Source organism: Balaenoptera borealis (genome assembly GCF_965194805.1).
Source record: "Balaenoptera borealis genome assembly, chromosome: 15".
Lineage (NCBI taxonomy): Eukaryota > Metazoa > Chordata > Mammalia > Artiodactyla > Balaenopteridae > Balaenoptera > Balaenoptera borealis.
The window spans coordinates 90,083,048-90,102,540 of record NC_138871.1 but is presented as its reverse complement, the minus strand read 5'-3'; the positions used below and the strand labels follow the sequence as shown (position 1 = coordinate 90,102,540).

Sequence of the window (19,493 nt, the reverse complement as noted above, 5' to 3'; positions counted from 1 at the left end):
TGCAATAGTGGCTATTTGAACATCACAGACTCCAAGCAGAGAGAGGCCACCCTGTCAGCCAGGCCAGCAGCTGTGGTCTTGGCCACTCTACACACAGGCATACTATAGTGCTATATATATGTGTACATATATATATACACACACACATACACACACACACACACATACATACATATATGAAAAATGGGCTCTGTGTCTTTAAAAAAGAAAAGTTTGGAAATGCCTGCTCAGGACTAGCTGTGACGGTTTCACTGGCGGCTGGCGAGTGGGACAGAGCCCAGTCTTTCTAACGTCAAGTGACACCTGCTTCCCTGCATCTACCAGTCAGGCTCTCCCTGTGTCCTGGGAGGAAAAATTAATCCGAAGGGACTGACGGCTTCCAAAGTCATCCCGATACGACCTAGGGTCTTACGGTCTTGGCCGTGTCTGCAAACTGGCTCTGTGCTAAGGACCCTCCCGCCACTGTTCAAGGGCTGTGACGCGTACTCTGCGTCCTCCGCAGAGCTGCGCACCCCTCAATCTGCTCTACGGGGGGCACACTCGGGGGTCAGGCTGCTCCATCCCATCACTAGCAGTGGAGATGGGGCTAGCGCCCCAGGGGGAGAGAGGAGCCCACAAACGCACCCCCCCCACCCCGACCACGGTGAGAGGGACGGCCCCGCTCCTCGTGCAGGACAGCCTCAAACCCAGTGCCAGCCGCTCCCTCCCCCGCTGCATCCGGACCTTCCCTCCGGAGTCGGGAAGGGAAACCCTGCGGGCCTCACGAGCCCTCGTCGGCATCGTCCCCAGGCACACGGCCACGGAGCTCTGCCCTGTCCTGAATCCTCTCCCCGTCCTGAATCCTCTCCCCATGAAGCTACGCGAGCCTCCGCCTTCCCCACAGGGCGCTGCCCGCGGTCCTGCCGCGTGGCTCTGGTTCCACGGGCTCTTCCGACAACTCCGAGACCCAGCGCCACAGGCACAGGGAGCTCACGGAGCTTCTCCTCGCACGTGCAGCTCCTTTTCCAGGAACAGAGCCCAAAGACATATTCGCTTCTTTTCCCCAGTGGGCAAAGCGTACTGCTAGCTTTACCCAACAGCCCACTTACAAACACCATTTGTGCACAGGCTTTCAATCTCAGAAACGGAAATGTTCTCTCCCTCTCCCCCTGTCTCTCTCTGTCTCTGTCTCACTCTCTCTCTCACTCACACACACACACACACACACAGAGCGGTTGCAGTCCAGCTCTTCTCTGGTTTTGCCAAATCACGAAAGACGTCCTGAGGGCTTACAGGAAATCTTACGTGTCCCTGAGATGTCACTCAGCGAGCAGGGGCCAAAAGGACGTGGGCCCCAGCTCAGTCCAGCTCTGACTGGGGGTGATCCTGGCGCCCCTCAGGCGCTCGGGGCTCGAGTCCCACAAACACACAACGGAACGGTCAGACGGATGGTCCCCATGGCACCTAGAAAGCCTGCCCGGGCGTCACCAACGGGCGAGGGCTGCGTCCCCCCCTCACGCTCTGATGAGTGTTCTAACCACTTCCCACGGGTCAAGGTCAAGTGGACTCTGTGAACTCACCCAACGCCCTGTCACAGCCCCCGCCTGCCAACACCAAGCTCCATCGAAGAAAGAATCACTCAAGAGACAAAAACAGGAAGCTGCATGTCACCCACTTATGTCAGGAGTAAGGTAGAGAGTCCCTGCATACAAGCACCTGGTGCTCCGACGGTGTGTCTGTAAGCCAGGTGTCACCGGGGCATACCTCCCGTGCAAACACCTGCTCCACAGGTCACAGCGCTGAGCGAGCAAACAAAGCCTACGAGCCCGTAGTTGGTGGCAATATGAGCCCGTAGTTGGTGGCAACTCCTGCTGTCGCCCCGGAACATCCTCCTGATTATCCTTCATCACGAGATCCTGGTCTCCAGCGGCACACTTGAGTTTTCAAACAGTGGAAAACCTCCGAGTCCATCCTGACGAATGAGAAGGGCAACCCGGCAGGACAAGACCGCGAGGAGCCAGGAATCCCGTACAAGGTCTGGAGAGAGACAGTCTGAGAGGGCAGGGAAGCTGACTTAATCGTAAAGCAATTTCTGTCGGGTTCCCACAGCGTTCGGGGTGCGGTGGTCTCCTGGGACAAGCAGAGGTCAGCACCCCTCGGGACGAGCGGCTTCTACTCTGTTTACGGTGATACATCACCTCGCTTTTACGCACCCCTTCTGGGATCAGCAACTCGGCTCCTGGCAAGATGCAGTGGACGCGATGGAGACACGGCCCCTTTCTCAACAGGCAGAGGCGCGTCACTCAGACTCGCCCACGGATGGCCAAGGGGCGGCCACTTGGATGCGGGGACCCTCCTGACCAGGCCTCTGGGTCCGGGCACACGCTCACTCCTTCCAGCTGGGCCAGCTCGTTTCCGAGTGATTCGTAATCACCCTGAGGCTCACGACGCCCTGCAGACCCTCGAGCGAACACACCCGAACCCTGTTAGCTTAAAAACCAAACAACTCTTGGGAAAGTATTTCTGGCCACATTATATTGGTTTGACAATTCACACCTCTCACTTTCAGTTCAAAGACTGGCCAAATGTAAGCTCAGAGTGATACAGTAAGATGGTTAGACAACAACGAAGTTACAAGCGGCAAAGAATGATGAACGATCTGAAATCTTCGGATACTCAAATTCACCATTTAAAGTATCTTGGGCGTTGGATGTGGCGGGCGCTTCCACGAGGAGCACGAGGGAATAAAGACAAAGGCAGACGCTCAGTCGGAACCCCTGACTCTGAGCCAAGGGAGGGGGAGGAGGGAGAGGCAGCCGCCGAGGAGCTAACAAGACCCGCACGGAGCTCGGAGGGTGGGGAGGCGGCCAGGAGTGACAGAGCAGAACCCAGGAGGACTTCCTAACAGGGCTCCTGAGTCCACACGGGCTGCGCGGGCCCTCCGGGTGAAAAGGAAAGGAGAAACCCCTGCACAGAATAACCCCACGGTGACTCGAGGGGGATTCTGGATCCAGGCACTTAGAAACGTCTTGGCACACGGCAGAAGAAAATAATTTCCCTGAACTCGATCAGCCGGAGTCCAACTCGGGTGCCGGGGCGTCGGGTGGGAGCAGGGGGGATCCGAGGGGTGGAGGGAGCCCCTGCCTGACACCCTGCACCTGCTGGGGAATCAGGACGGCGCCGCACTCCCGGATCACAGGGAAAGCTGATTTTAAAGTAGAGAAAAAAATGAAAACCAACACTTCGGAGGATTCAGTTCTTCCTAGAAGGACCTGTCTCCTCTCAAGTCACTCACGAAAATGAACCATTCCAGCACGTGTGGTAAATGGTGACCCGTCATCTACAGGGCTTTAGGAATTAGAAGGCCTCCCTCCTCTAAATCCAGGCCCTCAGCTTGGCCAGGCCGCCCCATCCTCCTCCCGGCCCAGCATTTTCCTCTTTGTCCCTTAGTTTTTTCTGCATGGCCGTCTTCTCAGCGCACTGACGGGCCACAGGAAGCTGGTCCCGTGAAGCCTGGGAAACAATGGGCGCTGGAGGCAGGAACGGGGACGACGAGGGGACGTCCAGGAGGGGCAGGTCTGTGTCGTGGCTGAGTGGTTGCCACCAGGAGACCTGGTGCTGGCCCCGCAGCCCCGGCTCGTATCCGACCCCCATACCTGGCCCAGGCAACGCCACCGCGGGGGCACCGGGTAGGGCCCGTCCTCGCCGCCCACCTGTGAGCTCCGCGCAGGCCGGGGTCTCCTCCGGACGCGGCGAGGGCTGCGTGGCACACAGGTGGCCGGCACGCGGGAGCCTGGGCGGCCCGACCAGAAGGGGAACGGGCTGGGCCTCCGCGTCCTGCCCTGCAGGCCTGGGGTGGTAACTGGAGACGGCCCAGCTCGGCTGCGGGAAGCGGCCACTGTCACCACCCCCGGGGTGGGGCCTCCCGCCACCGACACAGCCTGTCTGTCAGACTTCGGTTGCGCCCACCAAGCCAACCCTGCTGACTGAAAGAAGAGATGAATGAACAAGAGGGCGCGGCGGTCGTGACGGAGAACCAGGCCCTCGTGTGGCGGTGCCGGAAACCCCGCCGGGACCGGCCCAGCGGGAGCCTCCACGGTCACCGGGCATCGCGCAGGCCGGCCCACACCAGGCCGGGACCTGCTCCCACCTGGAGGCCGCAGCACTGCTGCCGCCGACCCCCAGCCCCCAGCCGACGGCTCTGCAGCCCCACCCCGGCGACAGAGGGAGCCCCCGCTGTCCCCCGACGTGGCCACCTCGACCCGAGGAGCCTGGGTCACCTGCTGGGTCCCTGCCCCGAGGGACACCGGAAACTTGATTATTTCCATAAGGGGAAGTGGGACAATCACCTAGGAATCTCCCCCAAATACAGGAAGACCATTCAAAAGACGATGAGCAGCCCCAAAGAAGTCAGACGTCCCTGACCTGATTTCTGAGTGTTCTGTCCCGGCACAAGGGAAACAATGTAACACAAGCGATGAAAACCACGGCCTCAGGATCCCGGAAGAGCTTCGCCCTCTGCTGGCCAAGCCCACCATCCCATTACCGGACACGGCTTTCCTTCTGGTTCAGGATGGTGTGATTTAGCCTAGACGGAAACACGAGGCAAGTACGAGACCCAATTAAATAGTTATTGCTTGTTTTTAAATGGAAGATTTTTTTAATCTTATATAACTACATTGTATTGAATAACGGAGAATAATTATCATAAAACCCCATCATTCAAAACCGATTTGCAGAAACAGTATCATGGTTTAAAATGAAGACTTTCTGAATTGCCATACTTTTCCGGTTTTTCTAACTCTGTAACTCTGACGTAAGGAAATGTCCACAAGCGCAGAGGTAGCAACGACGACCTGAATGGCTAAAGCAGCCGCAGAGCATAAGGGCAGGTGGCACTGAAGGTAGAGTGGTTCAGAGGGAGGACCATGCGAGAAAATAAATTTATATTTTTTAACTAAAAGAAAAACAAAAAACAAATAAAAATATATACATATATAGAAAATAACACATCTGATGTCAATGTATGTAGAGAAAACCTCAAGATAATTATATTTTTTAAGTGGGGAGGGCAAAGAAGGTTTCTTCTTTCTGCATAGAAGGTTTCTGTACTTCTCTGGAAGTAGACTTGAGAAGTTATGTATGTGAAGTGTAGTATCTAGAGTAAACACCACGAAAACAATACACAGCAGTAGATTCAAAACATCATAAATAAATCAAGATGGGATTTTACAAAATGTTCAAGTAACCCTCAGGAAGGTAAGAAAACGAAACAGAGCAATGAGAAACAAAGAAACAGAAAACAGATAATAAATGGCCTGTTTCAGCCCTAACACACCAATAAATTAAATGGTCTAAATACATCAATTAAAAGACAGATCGGCAGAATGAATAAACCGCACACACACACACTCCAACTATATACCGTCTACAAAACAACTCACCTCCAAAACCACAGGGAGGGGCTTCCCCATGGCCAGTGCCTGCCCAGGACCAGGACAGACACCTCCCATGGGCGTGCGGATGAAATTTATCGGCTCACACCTCCCTCCTTGTCTCATAACACCCGTCCTGCTTTTTAGCCGGAGGGGAATTGTGACGGAAATGGTGGAAGCAAACCAGGAGAGGATCAAAGCATCGATACAGACACATTTTTGGAAAAGTCTGCTCCCTTGAACTGGACTGCGCTGGGAGGTCAGGGAAGCTCCAGAATATTCTGTCTTTAGCACAGCCCCCCCTGGGGACCGGGGAGAGGGGGGGACCCCGCCACCACCCTACGCACACAGGTAATAGCATCCACTGAGGGCAGGTGTCAAGCAGCAGATCACCACATTCTGTCGGAGAATGGGGACGAGATTAGAAGTACATTGTTAGTTCAGAACTAGGTCAGAAAACAGAGGTTCAGGGGTCACTGAAGACTGACGATAGCAAATAGGTGTTTGTTATGTTTTCTTCCCTAGAACCTGAAGAACACAAACAGTTTCCAAAGAATAGGATATTTAGGATATTGTAGAAATCTTTCCTTCTTAATGTCTTTGTTAGGAAGAGGAAAAATACCAGTAAGTCCTCAAAGGTTTTTTAAAGTCTTGATAATTTTAAAATAATAAATTAATCTGAACTTTAGAGTAACTTTGTACTATATTACATAGAACACATAAAAAAGTCTGTAGGGTACACTTGCCCTTGGGTACGATGCCTCTCATAAGTATATAAATATTTAAAATTTATTTCTATCTATTAAACTTTGGTACACTACTAAATGTTTTACGATTCTTTCCCCCACAAAGCATCAGATTTCTTTTTCAAATAAATCAGTCTCGTTTTCTATACATTGGGGGAAATAATCAGGGGGGGAAGCAGATTTCTCTTGGAAACTTGATTGTGATATAGTTATCTACAAGACCCTGAGCAAATGAATTCCTCTCAACTTTCTTACCTATAAAACCGGTTCTAGGGGGCTTCCCTGGTGGCGCAGTGGTTGAGAATCTGCCTGCCAATGCAGGGGACACGGGTTCGAGCCCTGGTCTGGGAGGATCCCACATGCCGCGGAGCAACTAGGCCCGTGCGCCACAACTACTGAGCCTGCGCGTCTGGAGCCTGTGCTCCGCAGCAAGAGAGGCCGCGATAGTGAGAGGCCCGCGCACCGCGATGAAGAGTGGCCCCCGCTCGCCGCAACTAGAGAAAGCCCTCGCACAGAGACGAAGACCCAACACGGCCACAAATAAATAAATAAATTAAAAAAAAAACCCGGTTCTATGACGATGTCTGCACTCACAAGACCGCCAGAAGTATCAGCTGAAGTAGCGGGAGGAGCGCTGTGGAAGCTGCCTGGCACTGCACAAGCGTCAGGTCACACAGGGAGAGGCTCTGGCCTTCTGTGCTGTAATAGCTGACAGGCCAGGAGAAGCAACGGATTTTATTCTCCTTGTCTTGTCTTATACACTCTCAGATTAGTCTGATTTTCAAAAAGAATCTATGATTTTCAAAAATACACTAATTACTAATTCGCTTATCTTTTAAATGCAGAAAAACTCTTCCCTATTGGAAGAATAATCTGGGATCTGAAATTTACATCGAGTTTTGCAGAAAACGTGCATAGATTTTGGAAATCCATACAGATCTTATCCTGGTGCCATTCCACCTAGGATCAGGTCCCGTAAAACAGTCAAGGAGTCTGTCATAAATAAGATAATAAAGTAAGATTCTTTATTGATTCTTCTTTCAAAAGCAAATGGAAAACTCATGCAGGGACCCTAAATTCTTCAGTGTCATAAATTTCCTATGAAAGCAACTTGGCGATTCTGACATAGGTCAGTTACCAAACGCATGAGTTACTGAATTTGGCCAATTCAACATGCTTTCCACAATTTTGGGATCTGGAAATGACTTGTTTTAACATTTAAAAAAAAGATTTTTAGAAATTAATGACAGACACTGTTTAGTTTTGTTTTGTGGGTGGCTAGCTACAGATAATCCCAGGAGGCCAAGGACCTGCTTTTGTTCACACCTTGAGCACAGGAGGCAGTTGAGTATTTGAGATCCGGAAACAACCTGATACTCTCTACGTTTCACCTCTTTCTTCCAGCCTCAGGACAGGGTAGACGCGCCTCCCAAACCATCACCCTCCGTCACGCCCAGGGGATGGCACGACGCGGAACTCGCAGAGTTGCAGGGCCGGACAGGAACTGAAGGACCACGAGGCCGGTCACCCGCCAGACCCGGGACCCTGTAGCGTGGGTGTGTGCGGTCACCAGTGTCCGCTGGCACCCCCAGGGACGGACACCTGACTTCTTCAGGGGTGTCCACGCGGTCTCTGGTCCGACAGCCGCTGTGACTCCTCGCCCCGCAGCTCCCACCGACCGGCCCGAGAGCGAGCGCCCTGCTCGGGCCGCGAGGCACCGCCGCTCCCGCCTCCGAACCCAAACACGAGTCCCCGGGCCCTCCGGGTCTTGTCTCCATGAAAAGAGCTGCGGCCGCTGCAGGGACTTCTGCAGGCCCTCCTGGCCACCACGCATCGGGGACAGAGGCTGAGGTGGCACTGACATTCAGGCAGCTGTGGTGTAGAACTGAGTTCACGGAAGAGAAACCCGCGGTCAGGCCACGTCCCCGCTGAGCGGGGAGGCTTCTTTCCAGTTCACTTTCTGGACCCACTTATGGGCCTTTTCAGGAACCCCCTGAGGATACACTTTGTGAGATCCCAACCCCAGCTTCCCGTGATCCTCCCAAGTGCTAACTTCTGCCATTCAGGGCGTGTTCACCTTTTTCAGTGCATATCTGTAACGCACTATTAAACTTGAAGTTTTATCCCCAGATTATAGGTGAGGCCCAGATAAGAGGGAGGGAACCACAGGATCTCAGGGAGAAGGGCCATGACAATCGAGTCCCAACACCAAGGCCAGGAGCCGGACACGGTGAGCACAGCCAGTTGCACCCCATGAAGCAGCCTCACGCCCAAGGGGCAGAAAGCGCCCCTCAGAGCACCAAGGGTCCGCGAGTCACAAGCCCTGCCACACGGCAGACACACACGTCAACTGATGGAGAGGCAGGTGCCGCGTCTGCTGCATCCGTCGCTCCGCTCAGCCCGCCACGCCGGGCCCCACGGGAAGCAGCCTCCAGCACCCTGACTCCCCCTCGGGCAGACACAGGGGCAGAAGGGCAGGCAGGGCACCTCCGGGTGAAGGCCCCACCACCCCATGACCCCCGTCAGACCCTCGTCCACCACCTCCTCCTCGTATTCTGGCCGTTGCATCGGGGTTCTCTCTCCTTTACTGACCAATCCCCTTTTGTTTTCTTTTTCTTTTTTTTGGGCTGCACCGTGCGGCATGAGGGATCTTAGTTCCCCAACCAGGGACTGAACCCATGTGCCCTGCAGTGGAAGCACAGTCTTAACTACTGGACCACCAGGGAAGTCCCTACTGACTAATCCCCTTGAAGGCTGGGTCCACACCCCATCCATCTTCAGATTTTTAATGGCCAGAGCCGTGCCTAAAACCAGGGGCCGTAAGAAATGCATGTTGAAGGAACAGAGGGACGAGAAGGGCTTGGGCAGGCGGAGGGCCGGGCAGGACCAGCCAAGCCGCAGCGGGGACCGGGGGCGTGTGGACGGACCCCCACCTTCCCGGCAGCCCCTCTTCCCTCCCCCTCCCCGGAAGGACTAGCTGAGGATGAAGTGACAGCCGACCCCACCAAGGCACCCACTGACCACAGCTCTGGGCAGGTGGGACCAGGTGCACAGATCCGTTCCCGGGTGACCCCTTGCCAGGATGCCTGCCTCCATACTCCAAGGAAAGGCCTGCTAATGGTGACAGGCTGAGCTCTCAGGACGGAGGGTGGAAAAGCCCTGGTGCCCATGGGGTCTCCCTGGTACCTCGGGTCTCATCACCTCCAGCCTCACCTGCCTGCCCTGTCTCACCAGGGCCCAGGGGCCACTGGAAAGGTACGGAGTTCTGTGGGCTCTGTTTCTGCTATACACTCACACCCAGCGGCATGTGCCATCCTTAAAGCCTCCCGCGGAATGAGGGAGGTTTCACGCTGGAACCTAGGATGATTCATGCACTTGCGTATTCACTTCCGGACGCAATAACGCATGTTTATTTTAAAATAACATGCACACTCCCATGCACGGTTCTGTGCCCTCTCCACAGGTCTGTGCATCCGCTCGTCCAGGAGCCCCCCACGGGGACCTCGCCGCAGCCCTTTCCCGACACACAGCCCAGCGCCCCGCGGTGGAGGGGACAGGCGGCCCAGGATGAGACGGAGGCGACGGCAGAGATTTGGAGGAAGGATGCTTGAGGCGGAGACATCAGCACAAAGGCCAGCCAGAGAGCTGGAGAAGTACAGGCGGACAGGCGTGAGTGGAGCCCTGGGGCTGGGCCGGGCAGTGGGACCGCAGGGCAGAAGGGCAGGCTGGGGCAAGCGCACAGAAGACGTGGGACAGGTGGACGGCCCTTTGCATGGCACCGCGATCCCATAATTACACCCCCGCTTCACAGATGCAGACGGCGGCCCAGAGAGGGCCCCTAACTGCTCCAGGACAAGGGGGATAAACGGGAGGGCCGGGACAGGGTCCCAGGGCCCCGACTGAAAGCTGGTGCTCTGGGCTGGCCGCGCAGCTCGCGGAAAGTTCTGCCAGCTTCTGGGAAGCAAGAGCTGAGAGCCTGCATCTGTGCTTTAGAAAAATTAGTTACAGGAGTCAAATTACAGCTGGCAAGGTGAGAACTGAAGGCCCAAGGTGCGGCCTGGCCAGGGAGAGAGAGGAGACAGTGGGCTCCTGGGGGGTGGGGAGGGAGGGCGAGGCCAAGGAGAGGTCATCGTGAGAGTCTGACCTTCACCCTTACCCTGGGGTCTTCGTCAGCAGGCGCCACGGGGCTGCTGGGGCTTTCTCCCACTCCCACCCCCGACACACACACACACACACACACACACACACACACACACACACACACACACACACACACACACACACACACACACACACACACAGTCACAGCAACAGCTTGGGCCGTCTCCGAGCTGCGGGCCTGGCGATGGGCCTGAGATGCTGGGCCCTGGAAGGCGCGGCTGCCCTCCGTCTGTCCGTCCCTCCTCAGCTCACTCACCGGGAGAGCAGGGTGGATGCGGCAGCCGTATTTCATCACCGCCACCCTGTCAGCCTTTCACTGTTCTAATTTCCCAAGGACCCTGCGCTGGCGTGATCTACAGTCTTCCTGACATTTCACCTTCCTCTGCTGAAAAATTCATCCCGTCCTAATGCAGGATGCTCTCTCCCGAGCGCGGGGGAGCGAGATTGATTCCGCTGCCGGTAATACCAGCTGCCAGTCACCCAGCCCTTCCTCCACGGGGTCGCGGGATGAGTGAACCTGGCCGCCAATTACATGGAAGTCTTCTAAAAGCCCTAACTCATCACCCCGTGCGTGTCTTTCTACCTTTGTTCTCCATCTTGGGTTAACCTTTCTTTCTTTTTTTTTATTTTTAAAGAGCCTGTGTTGGTCTTCCTGAAATTTCACCAGCATATCGAGAAGGCTTTTCTCATTTCAGGGTACTTGCACCTTTTTTTAAAGGCTATTTTCACAGAGTTTTCTGTCTGGCAAGTCACAGGACCACACAGTGACACGAATGACACTGACAGAGAGAAGCAGGAGCAGGGCCTGCCGCGGCCCTCAGTGCCACGGCCCCCTTCTCCGTCCCCTCCCGTCCCTCAGGGGTCCCGTGAAAGTGCAGATCTGACCCCAAAAGCCCCCTGGCTGGGGGGCTCGGGTGCGTCACTCCGACCTGCCCTTCCAGTGGCTGCTCCCCACACCCAGCACCAGCCTGAAAAGCCTTCCACCCAGGAAATCCTGCTCTTCCTGGGGACCCAGCGCACAAGCGGCGTCACCGCCCCAGCCCGGTTGTCCACAGACGCGTGCACAGCGTCTGCCGCCACGTCTCCCCTCCACGGCCCTCAAGGCCACGCCCTCCCTGGCCACACCCCTCCCAGCCACATCTCAAACAGCCTCAACGTGAGCAAGTCAGAGAAAATGCCTCCTTAAAATAGATGGCAGGCCTTCAAGGTCTCACCTCTAGTCAAAATCACAACGCAAAGCGTGGGCGGGGAGGCCTACCGTCCGGCCTGACGGGTGGATCTACTCCTGAAACACCAGGAACGTGCCCAGTGATGGAGGCTGGTTACTCACCCCTCGGTCTGCGAACCTAATCAGGATAGAACCCCCTCCCCAAACCTCTCACATAAATCAACGCATCAAAGAATCCACGGCTCTTAGAGGCTGAACTGTGTCCCCCAAAACTCACACGCTGAAGCCCTAATCCCAGCACCTCAGAATGTGACTATATTGGCAGACACGGCCTTGAAAGAAGTGATTAAGGTTAGATAAGGTCATTAGGGTGGGGCCCGGATCCCACAGGACCAGCATCCACATAAGAAAAGGGGCTTGGGACACAGCCAGACCCAGAGGGACGATCACATGGGACCAGGGAGAAGCCAAGGGGAGAGGCCTCGGAGGAACCAGCCCTCGACTCCTGGATCTCAGACCGCAGCCCAGAGCTGTGACGGATACATTTCTATTGTTCATGCCACCATCTGTGGGGTTTGTCGCGGAGACCAGAGCAGACGGAGACAGTGGCCAGGGCACAGCACCGTGGAAGGAACCACCTCGAGACGGGGTCCCGGCCTCACAAAGCCGGGGCAGCTGGCGGGCCCTTCCCTGCATCTCCGGGGAGAGCCGGGCAGGGGGAGAGGGCGGGGGCCAAGGGCATGGAGCAGACCGCCAGGCCGTGGAAGAACGCAGCCAACAACACATCTGGGGTTGAGGGAGGAATCTGGCACAGTGTTTTTTACAGTCTTACTGGAAAAATTAATTCAAATTGGGCTTTGTCTAAGCACCCCCTCGTGGCCTGAAACCTGGAGAAAGGACCATAAACAAAGTGCACTGATAAATGACAGAGTATTAAGCTGTGAGGAGGTGTCCAGTGGGGAGCCCTGGGGACCACATCTTATTTAACATCTTCATTAGTGATCTGAAAGGAGCAGTAAACAGCACATTAATTAAATTTCCAGATGATACTAAATTTGGAGGTGCTACAGAAAGTCAATGAGGACAGAGAAACAGTACAGATGGGATCCAAAGAGGTTAGTCGGGAGTATAAGAAACAATCCAGGATTCTGATTCCAAAACAAGAAGCTAATCAAAAACTTCCCCTATATTCTGGAACTCCATCTAATTTCTATCAGATGACTGTATGAGAACAATGCAGGCGGCCCTTGTTGTCTGAACTCTCACTGCCCAAGCCCTCAGTATCCAAAATCAGGAACCTGATGAATTCAGCAAGGCTCAGATGCACCCCGGCAGTCAGAACTCTCCTCACCTGCTATCCAAAGCTCAGAAGCCAGAACAGATTCTGGTGATGTGGCACGTGTCACACAACTCGGTGCCCAGAGGAATAACACCAGCGGGTTTGGGACACTGTGACGAGCAACTAAATACTGGGTCTATAAAATACAATCCACTTCTAAAGGGATAACGGGGGCCTGTGTTAAGATCTGTGACCTCATTGGCCTCTAAACCCCAATAGTTGAACATTATTACAAACATCACTCAAAAGTGGGGGCCCCTATATCTCTATTCTTTATGACAAAAACCAACAGGAAGAAAACATCTTTATAACAAGGAATGTTTGTGAAATCCTTGCCCAGAAACAACATCCTTGAAGCCGGAAGCCCTGTGGGTCAGGTGCTCCGGAACCGAGCTGCGCAGATTCAAATCCCGGCTCCGCTGCTAACAGGACCACCAGCCTGTAAATCACTGCAACCAAGTCCTCGCTGGGAAAGTGCACATAAAGCAGGATTAAACGAAAAACTAGATAGCTGGCGCACCCCGTGCTCACTGCAGAGCTACCCACGATAGCCAGGACGCAGAAGCAACCCAAGCACCCACCGATGGGTGAATGGACAAAGGAGATGTGGTGAGTACACACAGTGGGGTGTCATCCAGCTGTGAAGAGAAGGGCATCCTCACCAGCGACACCATGGATGGACCTGCAGGGCGCCATGTTAAGTGAAATGAGTCCGAAGGAGAAAGATCTCACATGTATGTGGGATCTGGAAAAAAAAAAGGAAACGAGCTCACAGATACAGAGAACAGACGGGTGGTCGCCAGAGGTGGAGGATGTGGGTGGGAGAATTGGGGGAAGAGGGTCAAAAGGTACAAACCTCAAGCTGCAAGATAAATGGGTCCTGGGCATGTAACGTACGGCACAGCAACTATAGTTAACAATACTGTGTTGTATATTTGAAAGTCGCCGAGAGCGTTTAACTGTACGGGTATCGAATCGTTACATTGTACACCTGACACTAACACGATGTTATATGTCAACTATATCTCAATAAACTGGAAAAAAATTCTAATAATAGAAAACCAGATAGTTCACATAAAGCACTTGGGCCAGTGCCTGGCGCTTAGCATTAAATGGCAGGTGTCATGGTCAACATCACCAGCACGTTTCCTCATGGGTAAAACAGTAACAGTGCCGGTGAGAGCCACCGTCAGTGCGCGGCTTCCCAGTAAGCACCGTGAGCTGAGGAGCGGGGTCCTCGACCCGTCTTCTGGGCGAGCCCACTCCCCACGCACCCGATGCCGGCCAGGCCCTCTGCTGGGCTGCACCTCACCCCTGCACCCCTCAGTCCAGGCCCTCCAGAAGCTCTGCTTCCTCTTCGCGGGAAGTCAAGTGGCAGGCAGACGAGCCGGAGGTGGGCAGAGGGCGCTTCTCTTCGCCAGGCCACCTCACACTCATCACTAACAGACAAGCTGTTCATGGGAACAGGCAGCAACGACATGCGCAGTTCTTGGCAAAAAAGAGTTCATCACATCCATACCCTGAAGGAAACAGCATTGCAACGAAACAGTAACTTGATCCCCAAAATCACAACCAACAGCCTCTGTGGTCAATATTCCACGTGGCCGGTTTCCCATCGCTCACCAGACAAAGTGACCCCAGTGAAGTACATCTACCTGAACCCCAGACCGAAGAGGATGTGACAAAATACACACCCTCACGTTCATGCAGCACACGCATCCCGCATGCACGGCACACATTCAACTGCAGACCCACCGGGCTCCCACCCCCCAGTGAAATCATCTCCATCTGACACTGGTCAGCGCACAGCTATCCCAGTGAAGAGAGGCCCATCAGTTCTATTTTTGTCAGTCACAAAAAAGAGAGCCCACAAAGTCTATAAGCGTTAAATGGAGCACAAACCACTTCCATTTCCAAGCCCGTTCTTCTTGGCCTGGTGTGAGGAGGAAAGACGAGCTGCCACTGCCGGGACCTCCCATGTCTGCAGGGCCGGGGGTCGACCCGGCACAGGGCTCCTCGGGGCTCCCCAAAGAGACTGCTCCCCCCGGAGAATTTCCTGACCTCCTTCTTTTCAACACGCTCTTCCTCGGCACCGGGATCATGAGAAAACTTACCTCTCCCCTTGCCTAGCTGAGCACCTACACCCTGAAAGACGGCGTCAGTCTTTCCACATCTGCACAGAAAACACAAAGTCGGTGTCAGCTGGGGGCACGCAGCCGGCGTGCTGGGGAGAGCCCAGGTGGCGTGAGGGGCAGGGTCCTTCCCGGGCCGCCTCCACTCAGCAGAGCATGCGACGATGTCGGGCATTCTAGTTTCTCTCCCCGCTCCTCGGGCACGCCACTCTTCTTAGGAACCTCAACCATTTCATTGCAGAATTATGGTTTCATGAGGAGGGGCCTTAAATCGTTCTTTTCCAGGGAAAACCTACTTCCTCCCTTCGCTTATTTTCACAAAGTAACCATTTAAACTCAAAAACTGCCATTTTCTTATTTGACGCAGAGATCAATGGGAAACTGCAGCTGTAAACAGAAACAACCGCATTCCGATCTGCTGCTACCGGAGACCCCCAGACGGGCAGCTACAGGGACTCTTAGCACCTCACTGCTCGGGTGACACGTGGAGTCTGGGAGGATGGGAACGGTGACACGCGAGCCGGGAGGGCTCCCAACATCACCCGAGGGACGTGGTGGACAGAAGCCACACTCACTAACGTACTTCCCAACGAAGCCCCACCACGTCATCCTGGGCCGTATTTTGGGGAGTCATCATACAAGCCCAAAGGATACTGATTCCTCTTAAAACTTAAGTGTTCTCACGGGCAATTACTGACAGGGGAGCCGGCAGTGAATCCCACCCTCACTTATGCGAGACGGCCAAAGACGGGCCGCAGGGCAGCTCACGGTGGGACCAGGCCCGGGTCGGGCTCTGAATCCGCCACGGTTCCCCTCCCCCTTCCCCCCGCCCTCCGTGGTGCCCTGGCTGCAGGACGGGCACAGACTTCTGACTATGCATTCGAGGAAAGGACCGCACCGTGGTCTTCCAGCTGCGCCCACTGAACGGGCTGCCGTCAGCGTCGTCTTGCACCTGCGCTGTGGGACGTGCTGGGGCTCGCAGAGCCTGGTACTCAGTCTCACATCTTCCCACCCTCAGCTCTTAGTGCAATGTCTTAAGCACAACAGAAACTCCAAGAAATAATGATTTAAAAATATGAAATGGGAGTGAATGTCTAGAGCCAGAAACTTGTACTACGTTGGCGTGGCCTCAGGATGGATTAGCAGGTTCTAAACAGCCCTCTCATGTGTGGAACTCCGACCGAACAGACGCTGTCTGGCGGTCAAGGGCACCACCCGGAACCAGAATCCAACGCTCAAATCCCAACTCTGCCCCCACCAGACGCATGACCTTGAGAAAGGCACTCAGCCTTCTGAGGCCTCAGTTTCTTCATCAATAAAATGGGAACTTGATGAGCGGGTGCTCCTCCAAGTGTTTAAGCAGTGTCTGACACCCATTGCCAGCAACGCACACGGCAGCTACTGCCAGTCTCATGGCTGCTGATGGAGCAGGGACGGTTCTGCTGTAATGACTGTCATGAGCTTAAATGCAAGTCATCACTCACCAGACCAAGTCTATAAACCAAAAGTGGCAAAATCCATTAAAACCAAGACTGTTACAGACTCCCAAGGCAACAGAAATAAAACCAAAAGTAAACAAATGGGACCTAATCAAACATAAGCTTTTACACAGCAAAGGAAACCATAAACAAAACAAAATGACAACCTATGGAATGGGAGAAAATATTTGCAAACGATGCGACCGACAAAGGCTTAATTTCCAAAATATACAAAGAGCTCATACAACTCAATATCAAAAAAATAAACAACCCAATCAAAAAACGGGCAGAGGTTCTAAATAGACATTTCTCCAAAGAAGACATTCAGATGGCCAATAGGCACATGAAAAGATGCTCAAAATCACTAATTATTAGAAAAATGCAAATCGAAATTACAATGAGGTACCACCTTACACCAGTCAGAATAGCCATCATTAAAAAGTCTTCAAATAACAAATGCTGGAGACGGTGTGGAGAAAAGGGAGCCCTCCTGCACAGTCCGTGGGAATGGAAACTGGTGCAGCCACCATGGAGAACAGTATGGAGGGTCCTTAAAAAACTAAAAATAGAGCTACCATATGATCCAGCAATGGCCACATCTGGAAAAAACTCTAATTCGAAAAGATACATGCACCGCTCTGTTCATAGCAGCACTATTTACAACAGCCAAAGACATGGAAGCAACCTAAGTGTCCATCGACAGATGAATGGGTAAAGAAGATGTGGTACATATATACAATGGAATACTACTCAGCCATAAAAAGAATGAAATACTGCCATTTGCAGCAACATGGATGGACCTAGAGATTATCATACTAAGTGAAGTAAGTCAGAGAAAGACAAATACCATATGATATCACTTATATGTAGAATCTAAAATATGATACAAATGAACTTATTTACAAAACAGAAATAGACTCACAGACACAGAAAAAAACTTATGGTTACCACAGGGGAAAAGGTGTGGGGGGAGATAAATTAGGAGTTTGGGATTAACATATACACACTACTATATATAAAATAGATAAACAACAAGGACCTGCTGTATAGCACAGGGAACTGTATTCCATACCCTGCAATGAACCATAATGGCAAAGAATATGAAAAAGGATATATATATATATACGGATAACTGAAACACTTTGCTGTACACCGGAAACTAACACAACTTTGTAAATCAACTATACTCCAATAAAAAACTAAAAAACAAAAGCAAAAACAGAAAACCAAGACCATTAAAGCCTCTGGCTCCTTCCGGGGATCCAGAAATTGGCGGACAGGCTAAGTGATACCTCGGCTCCTCTCGGTGTTTAAAAGGAGAAGGAGGAACCCCAGCCACTGAAGACCACAAATAACCTCTTACAGTGATCAGAGGGCACGCTTCCCTCCCGTAGTCGGAACCGTCCCACGTGGGCACGGCACGGAGCCAGAGATGAAGGGCCAGGCCTAAGCAACGGCTCACTGCACCAGCCAGGGCATTGGGACCAGCCGGGCCCCCCCGATGCCCCAACCCGGCCCCTCAGAGGACCCCACTGGGGCCTAGGGCGCCGCCGTGGCGCATTCCACGGGTCGGGCGGGGACAGAGGCGGGGATCCTCCAACTGGAGGGGGAGGCCGAGGTGAGAGGACGCTGCCTAAGGAGAGGAACACCAGCCCATCCGTCTGGGGCCTTTGGACTTGGCCAGGGAGGTGAAGGCAAGAGACGGTGCCAGGACCTGGGAGGCTGCCCGCCCGGAGGGGTGCCGGGGAAGGGCCGTGTCACTGCCAAGTCTTTCCTGCTACACTAGGGGCCTCCGTCCGCTTAGAACAGAGCCCCCGCCTCGTCCTCCCCGGGCCACGCCTAAGCCAGGCAGACGGCCCATCCTGCACGGGAACCTGCAGACTGGCCCGCGTCTGCCTAATGGGATCGGGGCGCTGTCCGAAAGGCCCCCGCAAGTCTCGGATGGTCAGGAGATGCAGGCGAGTCTGCATTCCCCTCAGAACCACAACACCCACTGGAGGCTATAAATGACGGTTTCGGTACAGAAAAGCAAACAAACTTGACGCTCGAGAGAGACGCATGTTGATCCCGTGGCCTCGAGCACCCCAGCACCTACCCCCGAAGGTTCTGTGCCCCAAACTCAGGAGCTCCCGTGGTGGTGGGACGGCTGAAGGGGCAGCGGGGCTGAGGTGCTCCTGAGGGACCCTGCGGGCTGTGCCAGGCCGGGGCCACCACCGCTCCCAGCGAGACTCAGCGGGACCAGGCCGGGCACCCAGAACACGCGGCCTCCCGGGCGCCCGTGAGGACCTGGGCCGCCAGGGCCCCCCAAACCCTCACACACCCAGCCTGAGCCCTCCTCGCTCCTTGCTTCCAAATAACGGTGTGGGTCGAACTGCACCCATTTTACAGGCGAAATCGCCAGAGGCTACCAGAGTGGTCAGGATGGAGAGCTGGGAAGCGGCTGGGAAGCAGGCCCACTGCCCATCCCTGGTGGGGCCACCTCTCCTCACCGCCGTCCCGGCTCCACCTTAACGGGGAAACGCTGGAAAATAAGTGGGGACGATCTGGCAGAAATCACTGGACCGTCAGCATCTAGAGCCCTTTCCAGCTGTTCAGTCCCGCGGCCTTGGGCCTCACTAACTACGCGTGAGCTATAGAGAGGCTCTCAGGGAGGGGTCACATTCGCCCCCTGGTCTCCGGCGCTCTCCCCGCTCAGGGTGCAAACGCTGAGATTAGCTCAGCGTCCGTGGCACCTGGGCCGGGGTCTCCTGCTCACCTGCTCGGACATCTCAGCGCCCTCACTCCAAAGAAACTCACCCCATCTTTTGAAATCCCAGAGACCAGTCTTTCAATTCAGTTTAAATCAGCCGATTCCATCCGTATCTGGTTTCTGAGCAGTGATTACACAGCTGTGTGACTGAGCCTCCAAAAGGGCCACGTCCCACGTCCGCCCAGCCATCCGCTCGGCGCCGCGCATACTCACCGCGGCCCTGGGCCGCACGGCCCGCGGAGCCAGTCTCACCCGCCCACGTGCCCTCGTTCTGCTTCCACAGTGATGCATTTTCTTGTAAAATTA

The 19,493-nt window shown here is 54.2% G+C and overlaps 1 protein-coding gene across 7 annotated transcripts in view; it reads right to left on the bottom strand.

Annotated features, from left to right (window-relative positions):
* Nucleotides 1-19,493, bottom strand: part of EIPR1 (EARP complex and GARP complex interacting protein 1) — an 89,989-nt gene that overhangs the window by 54,298 nt on the left and 16,198 nt on the right. Inside the window, exon 1 of one of the 7 annotated variants that reach the window (XM_082356933.1) lies at nucleotides 4,405-4,423. The exons of the other annotated variants lie outside the window; for them this stretch is intronic. The gene's annotated coding sequence lies outside the window, so the exon portion shown is untranslated. Of the gene's footprint in view, nucleotides 1-4,404; nucleotides 4,424-19,493 lie in introns of those variants that run through there. 7 annotated transcript variants of the gene reach the window in all.